The sequence below is a fragment of the Panthera tigris genome, chromosome C1 (assembly GCF_018350195.1).
Source record: "Panthera tigris isolate Pti1 chromosome C1, P.tigris_Pti1_mat1.1, whole genome shotgun sequence".
NCBI classification, from domain to species: Eukaryota; Metazoa; Chordata; class Mammalia; order Carnivora; family Felidae; genus Panthera; species Panthera tigris.
This window is the reverse complement of record NC_056667.1, coordinates 146,228,018-146,245,776: the sequence shown is the minus strand read 5'-3', so window position 1 is coordinate 146,245,776 and position 17,759 is coordinate 146,228,018. Positions and strand designations below refer to the sequence as shown.

At 40.1% G+C, this 17,759-nt stretch overlaps 1 protein-coding gene across 2 annotated transcripts in view; it reads left to right on the top strand.

Annotated features, from left to right (window-relative positions):
- ACVR1 (activin A receptor type 1) overlaps positions 1 to 17,759 on the top strand; it is a 140,434-nt gene that overhangs the window by 51,064 nt on the left and 71,611 nt on the right. Inside the window, exon 2 of one of the 2 annotated variants that reach the window (XM_042994480.1) lies at positions 2,037 to 2,226. The gene's annotated coding sequence lies outside the window, so the exon portion shown is untranslated. Of the gene's footprint in view, positions 1 to 2,036; positions 2,347 to 17,759 lie in introns of both variants that reach the window. The other variant, XM_042994479.1, reaches the window with a different exon arrangement.

The following is a 17,759-nucleotide window of genomic DNA, read 5'->3' as shown; positions in this document are numbered from 1 at the left end:
AGCACTTCCCCCTCTCCCCCTCTCTTCTCTCTCTTTCTTTTGGTTTGTTTTTATTTTTTTAATCACTCTTGGGGTTTTGTGCATAACTGCTTTCCACTACCTTTCAGGCTCTGCCAAGCTTGCTTATTGGCATGAAGTATATTTGTGGGGAGATGGGTCCTGAGTAGAACGTTTGAAGACCTACGTTTCTGGCATTTGCTCTCCACTTAGCTCCCTTTTCACCAACCTGTTCTTCCTTGTGGTACACCACCGTTTTGACTTCAATCCATGGTTGAGAGCCTGATGAATTCTAAAGCAAATCTTCAATTACGTTTAATTTGAAGAGTTTTATCTGATAACTCCTGAGCACCAACTATGTGTTAGGTATTGGGAAGGAATGATATAGCAGAAGGATAATATGTGAATCTCTTCTAGTTTTAAATTGGCTGTGAGACAAACCTTGTTCAAGGCAGGGGATCAAGTGCCAGGTTGAGTCATATAGAGTAAAAATACTGGAGGAATTGGAATGGAAAGATCTGGACAAAAGAAGAATCCTTAGAGAAGGCTGAACAGAGACAGGAGAAGCTGAGCCTGATCTTGAAGGAATTCCTTACGGTGAAGGTAATAGGTAAGACTGGGGAGTTGGAAGGGAAATAGAAGCACCTTTGTAATTAAACAGTTGATCTCTGACCGTTCTTCGGATGATTCTTGTTTTGAAAGAATCAGGAAAATATGCACCCGTGTTTCCTTATTTTCCTATTGTCTAAAGCCCCTTCCCAAACAGTACCTATGACTTAAAGACATGGTTAGTGCCAGGCGGGGTAGCTTAACAGTGGCCCCCTTCTAAAACACAGTTTTTTGCCCAAGGGGAAGGCAACGTCAATGTGAGACCCTGACCACCAAATTTCCCTGGCTCCAGCGGCTTGGAAAACACCGGGATTTTAGCAATTGGTTCTGAAACTGAAGGTTGTGGATGCTGCTTCACGAATGAGTCTGTTTTTACAGATGTCCACTCTAGAAATGGGTTTTTACCCTCTGACTTCACTAAATGATTGCTGAAAATGCAAAATTTCTGGTTGACTTTCCTATGGGGGAGATATTGTTGTCTTATTTTTTGTGTGCCTTTTACATAGCTAGGCTGTCTTTTCAAATTGGTTGTGAGCCTTCATTTAAACTGAAGCAAGGAAAGAGTTGGTATTAGTTGTAAAGCATTCCCCTTGAATTTCAAGGTTCATGTGGTTTTCCTTCCCAATAATTATTTAGGAATGCTGTATTTTGGGTTTGTTTTCTGCTTAGATTTATTTACATGAACGTTTTCTTGGCAAAATGTTCCCTGAGGTTAAAAACAAAAAAAAAGGTGCTGTTTTTTTGAAAGGAGTAAGTTCTTCAGTGTTTTGTGTGACTTATTTGGATGGAAAAATTTGGTTCTAATAAAAATTTCCTCTTCCTTTGGCAAATGTTGATGTTTTTAAAGTCTTCCCAAAGGAAAGGGGAACTTGGGTGGCTTTGTGTTTTTTTGTTAGTTATCTAGACCCCTTCCCTTCCGCTTGTTGTTCTTTCCCCACTATTGTTTTATGAGCCTTTGAACTAGTTCTGTCTATGACTGAGAATGGGTTGGAAGTGGACCTAAACCAGATTGCTTCTGGGTGGGATACACAAGAAACTGGTTACTCTGGTGCAATGGGCTATCTAGGAGCAGCTGGGGGTCTGAAGAGAGACTTTCATTCTATACCTGTGTACCGTTTGAGTGGTTTTGTTTTTAACCAAGTACATATAATAATTAATATGTACAAAGCCTTTTTTTTTTTTTTTTGCTGTTTTTGTAATGGGCTGGAGTCCATGGTATATGGGCTTTGAAAGAACTTGATTTTTAAATTTACCAACATCCTGCGTGTCATTGTTTTTCAGCTCCTTCCATATTTGCCTCAGTTGTAAATTGGCCTTAGTTTTGGGGTCCCAACTGAAAGGCTTGTCAGGTGTGCACTTTGAGCCAGCACACTCACAACTGCAGAATTTTCTTCTCTTAGCTGGTGTTCTTTCTTTTTCCCCAACTGCAGCCCGGAGCCACTTGTGAGTGTCACATTGCCGGAGCAGAACTACTGAGAAGCTTTTTCCTCCAGGAGACTCCAGGAGCACCTCTCCCACTCCGCTGGTCTCCGGTGAATGGGGGACGAGAGAGCAGAGCTCTGAACCAGAGCGCCCTGCCCGAGGGACCGTGGCGTGACATGACGGGGCACCAGCCCTAAGGTAGCTGAGTCAGCTTACCCAGGAGCTCTCCAGAGCAGCGTTGCCAGAGAGAGCCAGCTCTAGAGCCATTTCAACAGATCACCTCGTTTAATGCTCTTTGGCAGAGATCAAATCTACACGGTAAATTCTTAGCCACAGTGATTATTTCGTTGGTTTATATGAATCCAGTATAAAAAGGTTAGGACTCTAGCCTCACAGTGCTTAATTCTTGCGTTGCCTTGAAGGTGGGCTTCTCTCTCTCTGTCTCTGTGGCGGAGCTGCTCGGTTATTCTTTAACTTTGGCCAGTTTATTCCAATATTATCAATATTTCCCTACATACGAAATACTTCTCCCGTTCTTTCCCCCTTACGGGGCCACTTTTCTTTTTTTTCTCTTTCAGACGGACTATGTTTCATGGCAGTTTTAGAATGACAGCAAGATTGAGCAGAAAGTACAGAAATTCTCCTGTTCCCCCTGGCCCCATACACAACCTCTCCCACTGCAGCAGGACCCCCTTTTTTCGCCCCTTTGCTTTCCATGGTTTGTTGCCCACAGTCAGCCGTGGTCAGCAGATGAAGCAGATGATCCTCCTTCTGATACATGGTCAGCAGGTCAATAGTAGTCTAATGCTAGGTCACATTGCCTACGTCATTCGCCTCACTTCATCCTATCATGTAGGCATTTTATGTCACATCACCACACGAAGGGTGAGGTATTGTGCATAGAAAATATTTTGAGAGAGAGAGAGAGAGAGAGAGAGAGAGAGAGAGAGAGAGAGGGAAAACGTTTACATAACTTTTATTATAGTCCTGTATGTTGTCATTGTTTTATTTCACTCTTAGTTGTTGTTGATCTCCTGTGCCTAACTTACACATTAAATGTTATCTTAGATATGTATGTGTAAGAAAAAAACATGGCATATATAGGTTTTGGTACTATCCATGGTTTCAGGCATCCATTGGAGGTCTTGGAACGTATCCCTCATGGATAAGGAGGGACTACTGTATCAGTGTAGTGGTACATTAATTACAGTTGTTGAGCCTGTGTTGACACATCATTATCACCCAATGCCCATGGTTTTACATTAGGGTTCACTCTTGGTGTTGTTTGTTCTATAGGTTGGGGACAAATGTATAATGACCCTATCCACCATTTCCAGTATCAAACAGAAAAATTTCACTGCCCTGAAAATCCTCTGTGCTCCATCTATTAATAATTCTTCTCGGGCCGCCTGGGTGGCTCAGTTGGTTAAGCGGCCGACTTCGGCCCAGGTCATGATCTCGCGGTCCGTGAGTTCGAGCCCCGCGTCGGGCTCTGTGCTGACAGCTCAGAGCCTGGAGCCTGTTTCAGATTCTGTGTCTCCCTCTCTCTGACCCTCCCCCGTTCATGCTTTGCCTCTCTCTGTCTCAAAAATAAATAAACGTTAAAAAAAAAAAATTAAAAAAAAAATAATTAGTCTCTCCCCCAGTCACCCTCTGGAAACTACTGATCTTTTTATTGTCTCCATACTTTTACCTTTTCCAGAACTACATTTTCATAATATGCTTCCTATGGAGTATTTTGAAATCTATATAAAGCAGTCTTGCTATCATTGTGTTAAGCTATAGGGGTAATACAAATATTTTTATTTTATTTTATTTTAAAGATTTTATTTTGAGTAACCTCTACATCCAGTGTGGAACTTGAACTCGCAACCCTGTGATCCAGAGTCGCATGCTTGGGGTGCCTCAGTGGCTCAGTTTGTTAAGCACCCGATTCTTGATTTCAGTTTAGTTCGTGATGTTGCAGTTCGTGAGGTTACGCCCTGCTTGGGATTCTCTCTCTTCCTCTCTCTCTGCCCCTCCCCTGCTCATTCTCTCTCTCTCTCTCTCTCTCTCTCTCTCTCTCTCTCTCTCTCAAAATAAATAAACATTAAAAAAAAGAGAAAGAGGGGTGCCTGGGTACCTGGGTGGCTCAGTCGGTTGAGTGTCCAACTTCAGCTCAGGTCATGATCTCGCAGTTCTTGAGTTCGAGCCCCACGTCAGGCTCTGTGCTGACAGCTCAGAGCCTGGACCCTGCTTCAGATTCTGGGTCTCCCTCTCTCTCTGCCCCTTCCCCGCTCATACTCTGTCTTTCTCTGTCCCTCAAAAATGAATAAATGTTAAAAAAAAAAAGAGTTGCATGCTCTACTGACAAAGCCAGCTGTGCACCCCACAAATACCTACTTTAGAATAGAGTCTATAAGATGTTTCTGTGAGGGGAGGCCTGAAGTGCTAAATATTGGTGGGTGTGTCTCTTGAGCTGAATGTTCAGGTTGCTCAGATATGGTTGGAAACTTGCATATAGACACAGAAACACGTAACTCAGGATTCAGGCTTGTAGGGGTCAGTCTATGCAGCCTCCTTGGTTCAACACTTTTGGAAAGTCTCCAGTACCTGTCCGACGTTTTGTTTTGTTTTGTTTTGTTTTGTTTTGTTTTGTTTTGTTTTTAAAGGAAAGCCTAATTTACTATTTTTAAAAACTTTATCCTTTATATAAATAGTTTATTTTTGATTATTTAATTGCAAGTATTACAAAACAGTATAAAATACAGACATAGGTACAGGTAAAATTTCCTCTCTGTCTTTGCTCTTTTGCCCATAGCTGATAATTTGAAACACATACTTACTCATACACAGATCTTATCGTATTACAAACAGTATGCATATTCATTATGTTGAAAGCTTGATGAACATGACTATACATTTTGTTTTACAAGTTGCTTTTTCCTTCCACTTGATAAGTTGTGGACATTTTCCCTTTCAAGAAGAATTTTTCCTTTTAAGCAGAATGTCAGTCTAAATAATGACTGCTTAGTGTTCCTTAGAAGGCTGTAACGTAATAACCGGTCCTCAAGTGAGGGGTTAGCCTATAATTTAAAGGGGGGATGCGGGGGGAGACCTTTCGCATTAGGCAGAAAACAAAAGCCACGGCTGTTGACATTGGACTTTTAGTCTTAACGATGTGAGTTTTTATTTTCCAAGGCAGATGATGCACAGCTTTGGATTGTTGCCCAGGTGACAGTTATGGCAATGTTTCATCTTCTGTGTGACTGCAAGGAACTTCTTAGGCACCAGGCTGTGTCAATATATTAGTGGAATTGTTGGTTCTGGCTACCATTCTTGGAGCATTTTGAAATATTTTCATGCCCATTTAAGGTGGGCATGAGGTTGAATTAGTTTTAAGAGGAAGTAATGAATAACAGGGTCGGAACTAAGAGACTGACTTTATTTTGCATATGTATTTGTTTGAACGAGTAGGAGATGATGGTGTTTGTTAATTGCTAACCCTGTGATTCTTAATTATGAAACAGGGTTAAGACTGTTCAGCTCACTGGTTTTCCAAGTGTGTTTGACAGTAAGAATCGCCAGAGAAGTGGTCAGATTTCTAGGGGTTAGAGATAAATATTTGTAATGTTTTTACTTGGTAAAATATTTATATTCAGAAGGTGATACAATCAATGTTTATAAGATTAAAAAGGTACAAAAGTGAGAAAAAATAAGCCTCACTCCTTCCCATCTCCCAAGTGCCCAATTATTCTTCCTAGAGGCAATTCCTACCAAAAATTCCTACCAATTTTTTGTGTTTTCTTTCAGAGATTTCAGGGCGTATATAATATACAACACATAACCTACAGATTATTGCAATTTCTTTTGTGTGTGTGTGTGTGTGTGTGTGTGTGTGTTTTTAACCCAGATGGTAACAATATATACTATTTTGTACCTTTTTTCACTGAGATAAAATTTCTTGGAAGATCTTCCATATTAATACTGCATTCTTTTCTTTTTAATTTTTAAATGTTCATTTTTGAGCGAGAGTGAGCATGAGTGAGTGGGGGAGAGGCAGGAAGAGAGGGGGACAGAGGATCCGAGGTGGGCTCCCCACTGACAGCACAGAGCCCGACACGGGGCTCAAACTCACAAAGTGCGAGATCATGACCTGAGCAGAAGTCAGACGCCCAACCGACTGAGCCACCCAGGTACCCCAATACTGCATTCTTTTTTAATGGATGCCTAGTATTCCACTGTGGACCAGTGCTGTAATTTATTTAACCACTGCTATGTTGATGGCCATCTAGATCCCTTCTAGTTTTTTATTGTGAACACGGCTGTAGGGAATAACCTTGGACATATAATATTTCAAACAGGGTCACGAACATATCTGTAGGATCCATTTCTTGCAGTAGAACTGCTATGTAAAAGGGTACACACGTTTTAAATTTTGTATAAATTTATTGCCAAGTTGCTCTGCTCATTGAGCTTGTGGAGTTTTTTATTTCAACAGCAGTGGATGAGAACACTGCTTCCGCATACCCTTGCTGATCACAGTATGATTGTCAAAGGTGTTTTTCTTTGCCAAATAGATAGGTGAGAAATGACAGTTTAATGTAGCTTTAGTTTGCATTTTTATTTCTGTTGACATCGAGCATCTTTTCATAATTTTAAACACTTTCCAATTGTGTTCCTTGTACGTTGGTGTCCTTTGTCTATTTTCCTATTGGGTTATTGATTTTTTTTTATTATCAGTTCATAGGTGTTCCTATGCATTAACAAAATTAAGTGTGACAAGTGATATTTATGTTTTGTCATTTGCACAGAAATAATTATTGTGCTGTGCATATTATTTAAAATCGTGTATATTTAAATATACCAATTTATTCACTCAGCAAATACTTATCGAATGCCTCTTATGTATTAGGCACTTGTTCTGGGCAGCTGTGTATATATAATAGTGAAGAAAACAGATCCCAATTCTTGCTACATGGAGCTTACATTGTAGTGGAAGAGACAGTCAATAAAAGATGTTCAAAAACATTTGTAGCGCTACATAGATAATCAAACTTTCTGTGACTTCAGGAATTTGTATCACAGGAAAAAGACCTTTTCCATTTCTAAACTAAAAATCTATCTCATGGTGCCTTGTATGTCATGTGGCTCGGTGTTTTTTAGGTTTAAATCTTTGATCCATCTGGAATGTTAGGTATGAATCCAACTTAATTTTTCTCTATTAATTAGGATAAGGCTGAGTTGCTGTAACCAGGGGATATGCTATGGTTCAAGGAACATGGAAGTTGATTTTTGTCCTCACCTAAAGGTACCGGTGTGAACAAACCAGGTCAGCAGACCAGCCCCTATCCACTGGTCATTGAGACTTATGTTCCTTCTGTCCAGTATTTATCTGCATGGTCATAGATGGGTTGCTCCTGTATCTGGGCTCCCTCCATGCAAAGGACAATGGAGAAAGTCCAGGGCAAGTGATCAGAAGTTGCACATACACCACTTATACTTCCATTGGTGAGAACGTGGTCTTGGGGTGCATCAAGCTGCAAGGGAGAGTGGGGAATGCAGTCTCTGTGGGTCAGCATGTGCCCAAGAAGCAGCCAAGAAGGAATTTTAGTGAGAAATTAGTGGTCTCTGTCACACTGGCTACTTGTTCCAATTTTACTGAAAGTCCCAATTTTTCTTCTTTGATTTCTTTTGTATTCTATATTCTCCTGTACATCTTGGTCCATTTTTGGGGTATCCATTTAGTTTTACTGATCTTTCTGCCCATGCATGTACCAGGATCACAGCTTTTTAACTCTCAGAGCTTATGGGTGTTACTCCTTGTGATGGGGGCAGTTCCATTTTGCAGAATTTTCATATTTTCTTTAAGTTCCATTTGGTGGAATTTTAAAGTGCCATTTCACAGAATATTCATTCATGTCTATTTTCATGTGTGAGGTTTTAAAAAGTATATGGGCACTTGGGGTGCCTGCGTGGCTCAGTTGGTTAAGCATCTGACTCTTAATTGTGGCTCAGGTCATGATCCCACTGTTGTGAGATCAAGCCCCACATCTGGCTCCATGCTGAGTGTGGAGCCTGCTTGCGATTCTCTCTCTCCCTCTCTCTCTGCCCCTGTTCTGCTTACTCTTTCTCTCTCTCAAAATTAAAAAAAAAAAAATTAAAAATACATGAACTTTAAAATAATCATATCTAGTCACCACTCTCTCCCCTGTAAGAAGAACACCTGCTGATATCATTGTCGGGATTGTTATATGTATATATACGAGGGCTCACATCTTTATGATTTTAATTTTTGTTGCTTGATGATAGCTTTACACTGTGCTTGGGAAACATTGATCTGGACTCTACAATCTCCCTATATCCTTGGCCCATGAAACTTCTATAATTGAAGGAGGAGAGAGGAAGGACCAACCTATCATACGATGTATTAATTTTATTTAATACTTGATTTCTGATTATGACTAGCTAACTCGTGCCTATTTCTCTATTAACAGTTAATAAACTTGGAACTTGCAAAAACAGTTTTCATGTTGAAGATAAAAAATAGTTGATATTTCAAAAGTTTATTTACAAAACCTTATTTATGTCACAGAACTGGGGAGATTTTTGTGTATATATACGATACACAGTGCTGTTACTTCCTGAGAGAGAGAGAGAGAGAGAGAGAGCGAGAGCGAGCATGCGTGTGTGTCTGTGTGTGTGTTTTATCATGAATGTGCCCTTTTTTCTGTTTTTGTTTTTGTTTTTTAACAGCACACATTCTGCTTTGGTCTTCTTTTTATCTTTTTATTATAAGATCAAACACAGCTATCCACATAAAGCATACGTAGTTTAGGGAATTATTATAAAGGGAATATTTTTTGTGACCACCACACAGATCAAGAGAGAGAGTATTAGCAGTTTCCCTTGAGCCCCTGGTGTGTCCCAGGCCAGACATAGCCTCTCTCTCCCTCCAGAAGTCACTGCTTTCTTCACTTCTGTAATAATTGCTCTGTTGCCTTTCTTTATGGTTTTATTACCCATGTGTGCATACCTAGCCTCTGTACTCTAGTCTTGAGCATCCTTTTATGTCTTTTAAGTCTCTCAAACCTCAGGTTCCCCCAGCAACCCTTTCCTTTCCTTCTTTCCTTATAGTTTATCTGTTGAAGAACTCATCCATTTGATCTCTAATTTCCTACTGGCTGGATTTGGTGATGGTAACCATGGTTCAATTCAACTTGTTCTTTTTCTTTTAGTGAGAAGTGGTGTTTTAACTCCACTGTCTGGGCACTAGGAATACATACTGCCTAGGTCATTGTTTCTAGGCCTTTTAGTAGACAAAGGATAACTATATATAGAATACTTCGTAAGTTCATACTGATGCTTCCAATTCAAATTGAGTTTATATGGTTCTTACTTAACCTTTTCTCTATTACATGTATATTTCCTTTATTTCACACACAGATTTCTGGTTCTCCGAAACAGCGGGAGATGCTAGAATTTGAATATACCATAGTAACTCATTTGCTTTCTGCCACATTATACACAGAGTATTCTCAGTACTGCCACAATCCTAACACTGAACCTCTCGTTATAATAACGGAAAGCAGTGAAAACAACTTATTGGTATGCTATTCCCATTTTCCCTGTAATTTTTTTTTTGGTGGGGGGGAATGCAGGGGATGTTTATAGTTGAAAATCAGGCAAATTGAAACACTGATTAGCTTTTAGATGATATTTGGAAGAGGGATACTTTTAATTTTGTTAGGTGAGATGTTGATTTTATAGTTGTATTTAGAAGAAGTCCTTATTTGTGAGAGAATTTGCGGGTGAAATGATGTGACATCTGGGATGCTCATTAAAATACCACAGGAAGAAAATGGGCAGAACAGAGGAAATAAGATCACTTATTTTTGAAACTAGATGGTAGGATGGTGCTTATGATTAAACCTGGGGAGTCAAAAATCGGGTTTTTTAAATACCTTTTAGTTTTTATGTAATTTGAAATATCTAATACAATTTTTTAAATTAATTTTGTAAACAATGGAAAGACAAGGACATATGGTGGGAGAAGAAGGTGGTAAGGATAGGAGTATACGAGTAACGAATGGGCGATCCCATTCTCTACCTGGTGGTTCAGTCTCAGCTTGGTGGCCTTGATGCTAAGGAATTGGGTACCATCTTGAGTGAGAAGAGGGAGCAGAGATGTGAGGCCCTGTGGGAAACTAAGATTTCAGGGATGAGTGGCAGAAGAGGAAAACCCCATCCAAGGAAACTGAAAAGGTCCAAACCATAAAAGTAAAGATCTAGGGAGAGTGGAGCCTTTGAATCCCAGCAGGGAGGAACCCAGGGACAGAAGGGGGTCATCAGCAACACCATGTTGCAGAATGGGCAAGTGAGCCCCCCCTCTATTCTCAGTACCACCTGAATTGCTGAGGGCTTGGGGGGTTCCTGGGCCTCATGTCTGGTCAATCGAATCCAAATCTCAGATCCCTTACAGATATGAAGGATAAGGTAAGGTCTACAAAGAGACCCTTAACAAGAGGCACTTCAGTGATGGATTGGATAGAGGAGTGGGAGCACATGGAAGGAGCAGATTGCTCTTGCTAGAAAGTTTTCTATGAAGGATGAAGAGGGTCAGTGTGGGAGGACTAGGGCCTGAGGTAGGAGGTGGTTGTCCAAATAGCTGTCACTTACAATAATAGAAGAGGTTTGTCTGTTAAAATGGAGAACGTGAATGGTTCCCCAGGCAAGATGGCCGAATGGTCAGGCTCAACATGAGCATCTGCCACCCCTCAACCGGAGAGATTATTTTTTGGCAAGAACTTGATTTTTGATGGTTCAGGGAAAGCTTGGAAATCATCATCATGGAATAGATGTTCCTTTGATTTGTTATTATTTTGAATTACGTATTAAAAGAGGAGAGGCGCCCAGGTCTTCAGTACCTTTGCTTCTCAAGTTCCATCAGGCCCTAGGGCCCATCCCTGAGGAAGAAGGAAGGAATGGGGTCTGCAGGACTGACCAGGCACTTGTTTTTGTCATTCAGGGCTCTCTTCGCTCCTCTTCTAAGTCTCTGATTTCTTTTTCTTGGTTTCCTTTCCTTCGTGCTCAGGTGGGCACTGTCATGTGCGTGGAACCTCTAAAATGTGTTGCCTGGTGTGGGGTGATAGTTTTCAGTTATTTGCTTTGGGGCTGTTGGAGGGATTTCCACATTTCACGATTTCATAATCACAGTCTTAGAAGGTTGTGGGGAGAGGACTGAGAATCCCGTTCCTCCTGTTTTCCTCGGCCGGGGGCTTCGGGTCTTTGTTTTGTTTTGAATAACAGATTGGATTCCTCATTTCTACCCTGTAGGCTTTCTACCTCACAGTACTTGGGAGCATCAGCTATTTCCTAGATTTCATTTCTTTCTCCCCACGTAGTAGAACTCATTTATTTTTACGTTTAACTTGCCATTAATTTCTTTTTTAGGTCACGGAGTGTTTGGGGTTGGGCGGGTGGTTTTTCAGTTCCTTCGGTTTTCTGGTCTCTCTCTGCCTGGGATGCAGAACCTCTCCCAGCCGTGACTCCCCTTCTCCTTGTTGTCTGTTGTGGTTACTTCAGTGCTAACCCGTTCGACTTATGCACTGTCCCTGTGTACACAGTTCCATTTTCTTTCTCATGATCGTATTTATACTTTTGATGGATATATTTAAATGAACAGCTGTGCATTTGTTGAGTCATACCACAATTATCTGATTCTGCTTTAGCTGCTCAACTGGCAAAAGCATATTTCAAGCTAAGTTGTGAGAGAATTCCATTAATCACATTCTAGTCCGGGGAGGGGAGAGGAAGAAGACCACTAAGAGAAGTCTTTGTAGAGATTGTTAATTAGTTACTCCATTATTTTAGAGTAGGTTGATTTAGTTGCTCTTTGAGGGGTCACCTGAAGAAACTTGACAAAGATGTAAATAACTATAAAGGTTTAATGATATCAGTCTTGTAAGCAAAATTCCGCGGAATCATTGCTGTGTAGATAAAGATAGTAGCTGGTGCTGGTCTGTTTAAACAGATAAGCGGTCCTTTAAAAGTGCTCCTTTCTGTAAAGACCAGTATTTTTGATTGAACATTTCATGAATTCATTGGCAGAGTATTTTGTTGTAAGCCTCCTGGACAGATAACCTATGATACCGAAGATGTTACAACTTTTCTTTTTGTTCAAATATATTAATTGCTAATTAACTCTGATTGAGTCTTTGGCTTCCACCAGTAGTATCTGTTTTTCTCTTGACACTTCCTTGGGGTTCTTTCTGGAGGTTATTAATAGGCATGGAAGCATGGCTTTCCAAATAGCATCAATAACTGTTAGAAGACTGGGGGTGGGAGGAGGAGATAATATGTCAATTTCTGACTGGTAGAAGATGTATTTTCAAGCTACAGAAGCTGTCTCAGAGGTCACTGGGGATGGCTCTGGGCAGATCGGCTGGTATCTGCAACTAGAGCTCCATGCGGTCCTTTCCAAATGGGATATTGTCCACCAGGGAGTTGTCTGGTATACCCGGAGTCTGCCAGCCGACTTTTTGTTTGGCTGCTTCTCTTGGATGACACCTTGGAAAACTGAAATCCAAGTTACAAAGGAGATCTTTTCATTTATCTCAAATACCTGGTTGCTACTATATTAAATTGAGAATGAGGAGTATTACCCTCCCCCAGTCATTTCCTTGCCAGGCTGTATACAATTCCTTAAACCTCCCCTCCCTCTCCCCACCTGAACCAAAGCATAGCATAGACTAAGAAGTTAAAGTTACTGTGTCTTAATTGATATTGAGTGCCCAGTATGTGCCAGGCATGGCGATGTAGCCATGAGTTAGGTAGAATTTTTACTCTTGTGTTAAATATTAAAAAAAAAAAAAAAAAAATATATATATATATATATATGTAATGTTTATTTTTTACTCTTGTGTTAAATACATATATATATATATGTAATATATAATATATACATATATGTAATATTTATTTATTTTTGACAGACAGAGCACAAGCAGGGAGGGGAGGGGTAGAGAGAGAGGGAGACAAAATCTGAAGCAGGCTTCAGGCTCTGAGCTGTCAGCACAGAGCCCAGTGTGGGGCTCGAACTCATGAGCCATGAGATTATGACCTGAGCCGAAGTCGGACGCTCAACCCAGGTTGAGCTACCCACTAAGCTACCCAGGTGCCCCACTACTTATATTTTGATAAGTGGGGGAAGGAGGGATGGGAGAGGGGGGAACATAATAATGTGAATAAATCAGCAAAACAGATTTCACAGTGCTAAGTGCTAGGAGAAAATTTGGCAGGGTAATATAATGTAAGGGCGAGGGCGGGAAGGTTTGAGGTGGGAATAGGCTTGAGTGTGTAGGTAGTATGGATGGGAAGGAAGGTTCTGGTCAGGCTGACGTATAAAGGGTGGGTTTATTTGAGGTTTTATTGTTGCTTTTTTGTTTTTGTTTTTTTACCTCCACAGAAATATGCTCTAGTGTCTCCAATGTAAAAAAAAAAAAAAAAATACAGAAATATGCTCTAGTGTCTCCAATGTAAAAAAAAAAAAAAAAAAAATGAGAGAGAGATACCTCCTTGGTACTGGTGTCTCTTTTATTTCATCCTAGCCTTCCCTCCAGCCTTCAAATTATTATAGGTTAATTATATCAGCCTTAGAATTGGGACAGTTTTATCAGACAGTAGTTGCCTGAAACACCATTTGTCCAGTAATGGGTACACAAGTCTGCACTATTAGGTGAAAGGGGAAACTTCAGGCATAGTTAGAAATGAGAAGACAGAGGGTCGAGGCAGCATCTGACTGAGGATTTAGGGAGGAAGTGCGATTTTAGATGGACTCCACAGTTGGGCATCCACAAGTTTTGTCTCGGGCCAGTGGTGGGGGGAGGGAATAGGGATAACAGGGTCCTTCCTACCACTGGGTAAAAAAAAGGAAAAATTGTTCCAGTCATAGTATGTGAACTAGAGGGAGAGGCATGAGCCCTGAGCTACCTAGGAGAATATAACAAAACAGCTGGGAGTTGATGGGGTCCTGTAAGTTGAAACAAAGCAGGAGAGCCATGGCTATTTGATACACAGGGAACGAAGTGGAAAATGAGGGACAGTTTCCATGCAGTCAAGCGTGTTGAAATAAAACCTAGTCTTTGGATACCAGTAAGGCATGCAGTGGGTGATCACAACATCAAAATCTCAGAAGCTTTGCTTAGTATTATCTGTAAATTGGGTAGGGGTGCAGCAAAGTCAGTTTCGTCCTGTATACATTTAAAATAAATTTACTGGGGACTCTTTGGTTCTTACATGCTAGCCTAACTTAAACCTTTCACTTTTCATTCAATGAAGGCTCATCTTCCCCACCCCCCAAAGCCCGTTCAGATTATATTGTTCTTTTCCTCTCCTTTCCAAGCCTTATCTTGGGTCCATCTGTCACAGCTGGAATGTTTGTAGTGTAACTCTTTCAGTCAAAACCCTTTCTTTCCTGAAATAATCTGTAATTATTTCCTCTAACTACAGGATGGACTGATCCAGGGGCTGGGTTTCAGTTCTATAGGACTTGTCCAAGAAGCTATTTGTATTCATCTATCGCGGAAGATCAAATTACATGCTAATATTCTGAAAGTAACATCCCACCAGAAACCCTGCAGCAGCAGTGAAGTCTATATAAAACCAAGCCCTGGCAACTTACACATTGCCAGTTCAGACACAGTGTGGTGTTAAATATATTTCACAGGTCATTTGTGAACTGGAGAAAAGTCCCTGACTTATATGGTATGATGGCTTCAGGTTAGCCTTTTTTTTTTTTTTTTTTTTTTTTTTTCCAGCGTAACTGACAGCCCTCTTTTCACCCCTTCCACAGGTCCAGGTAGTTGCAAGCAAGCTGTCCTTGGGTTGTCTCTCTGCCTATTGAGCATAGAAGAGACAGAATTGTTGGTACATAATGGATGATTTTTGTCCTACTTGGGGGTGGTTGTTTTAAGTATACCCTCCTGCAAAGTTTCATGTCCAGAATTTGTCTTACTACTAACTCTGTCCCAAATGTGCCTGGCTTACACTAATTTCTGCTTTCATATTGAGATGTGAGCTACAGGAGAACCAGAGAGTGGGTTGAGAGGTGGGAGATGGAAACCACTTGATGAACAGTATCAGAGTGGCTTGGTTTTCCTTTCACATTTAGATCTTGTTTTCAGGAGTACAGAGATAATCTGAGTTTGCAGAGCCTATGAAATTAATTTTGAGGTTAGAGCAACGGAAAGAGGGCATGATTGAAAGATGGTCCAAATAGCCGTGAGTAAAGATTATTTTCTAAGAGGAAAATCCAGATGGTTAAAGCACAGAATGTGTTGAAACTTGGATAAAATGTTAAGGATGACAAACACACATTGCTAAACTGTGGCTGGCTGGTTTAATGAAGGTTGTAAGTCATGGTTTAATAACACCTGAACTCTGGTCAGGTGGTCTTAGGTTTAATCTTGTGTCCTTCAGCAAGTTACTTCTACCCACTCATGTTCTTATCTGTAAAATGGGATTAATATGAGTATTATTTTAGAGTGTTTGAGGGAGAGATTGAATGAGACAGTGCATATGATCTCTAAGCACAGTGTCTGGCTAGTTAGTATGTGCCACTACTGTTAGGGTGAGAACTATGTAATGTTAACAGATAACAAGAGAAAACAGAATTACTCTTGCTCCTTTTCCTGCTCTGCCTCTACCTTTTATATTAAAGAGAATGAATTTGTTTTCCTAATGGAAGGCATGGCAGAGACCAATAAAGAAATACAAAGAAAAAAACTGGAAAAGTAGTGACAACCCTCACCAGTGATGAGAGAACAACCGCATGTAGATGGTGTAAAAGTTATTCAAAATTGGGAGAGGTGGGTGTACAACCTCGGCTTTTAAGATTCTTTCTAACTTGTAAATTGTTAGAAGATGAATTGAGGAGAGTATCAAGAAAGTCCCTATTAAATAAGTACTCAGTAAATTATGTGTTGAACAAATGGACAGACCAAATGAGTTTAGACTGGTCCAGACAATGAACATTTTGTAGACCTTTCTGATGGGAAAGTATCTTAATTTGTCTTACAACTTTTCCTTCATCTCCAACATCGCAGATAACAAGCTGTTTGCTGTCCTTAAGTCTAGGTTTTAGGAATATCCTTCGTTCTAATAGTGGATTAGCAACTAGATTGCTTAATATGAGTTCCAAAAATTGAATATAGAAGCGTATTATACTCTTGTTTATTCTGTGATCAATATCAAAACGTTTTGTGATTTTGGGGGGAGAGGAGTTAATGTATTACAATGTGTCTCTGGCTCCTGTCCAGCTGTAAAAAATTGTGATGCATAAAACAAGTGCCACACTTGGTCTCAAGCCCACACGTGTTCAAAATTGAGCTCTTTGACTGGATATGTCTGATCTATAAATGGACTTTAAAAAGTACCAGGGGATTTTGAAAGCGGATCTGTTCTGCCCTGGTGATATACCTGTTTGTAGCAGAAAAATCATGGGGCTGTTCCTTCTCCTAACTAAGAGAGTAGTCCTGAGACATTGTAAGAGATGGTGCTGATTTAAAGAGGGTACCTTAGTTACCATGGGTGGGTCCTTAAACTTTTTCTGAATAGCTCTTTCCCTTGTGTCTAAAGGAAAGACAGATCAATTACTAGGGATAGAAGACCTTATCCAAGAAAAGAAAGGAGATGACATATATTGGAGGCAAAAATTTATACTCTGTACGCTTCAGATAATAAACTGGAATCCCCAGTAGTCTATGATTTTTCAGTTAGCTAACCGTAGAACATTGCACATGGATTTTGGTTCAACCAAAGTAGATGAACAGTTGAGTACCTTCTTATCACAGATTTTATGTCACATGTAAAAAATATTTAGTTGTGTACATAAAGTATTCTTCCTACATTCCAAACAAAAGTCTAATGCCTTCTTCCTTGACCATTAGACTTGTTGACTTCTTTGATGATAGAGAAGTTAATGAGATTTCTAAAGCTATAGAACAGTAACATTTTTGTCATGTATTGGGTAAATGCTTATCCTAAAATATCAGGTACCATCTGGTTGTCTGGTATGGTAGAAAGAATGAACATTTAAAAGAGTAGGGCAATGATTCTCAGAGTGTCCAGAATCTCGTGGAGTCTCTGTGATGTTCTCAGTGGTTCCAAGAGGTCCTTCCAAGAGTGTTTATGTATCAATCATCTCTCTGATTCCTCGGATATATATGTGCAAGGTTGTATTTTCTATACGTACTTCAACAAGTACAACATGGCATAGCAGATTGAATGCAGAACTATATAAGAGAATCCAGTTGTTTTCTACTGAGCCAAACATAGAGATTTGCAAAAATGGAAAATAATGCCACTTTTCTTACTACCTTTTTTTGGACAGGGTAGTATGTTTATTGTTATTTTATTTCTATTTTTTAAACAATTATTTGATTATTTATTTTGAGAGAGACCGACAGAGAGAGAGAGAAGGTGTGCACATGAATGGGGGAGGGGCATAGAGAGAGAAAGAGAGAGGATCTCACCTGGGCTGTGCATGGTCAGCCTAGAGACCAACACGGGGCTCAGTCTCACAAACTGTGAGACCATGACCTGAACCGAAATCAAGAGTTGGACCCTTAACTGACTGAATCACCTTTGCACTCCAGCATGTTTAATGTTATTTTAAAACAAATACAGTATTAAAAAATTCTTCAGTTTAAATTTCTAATAGAGTAAATGTTGATAGATAAAGCTCACATTGA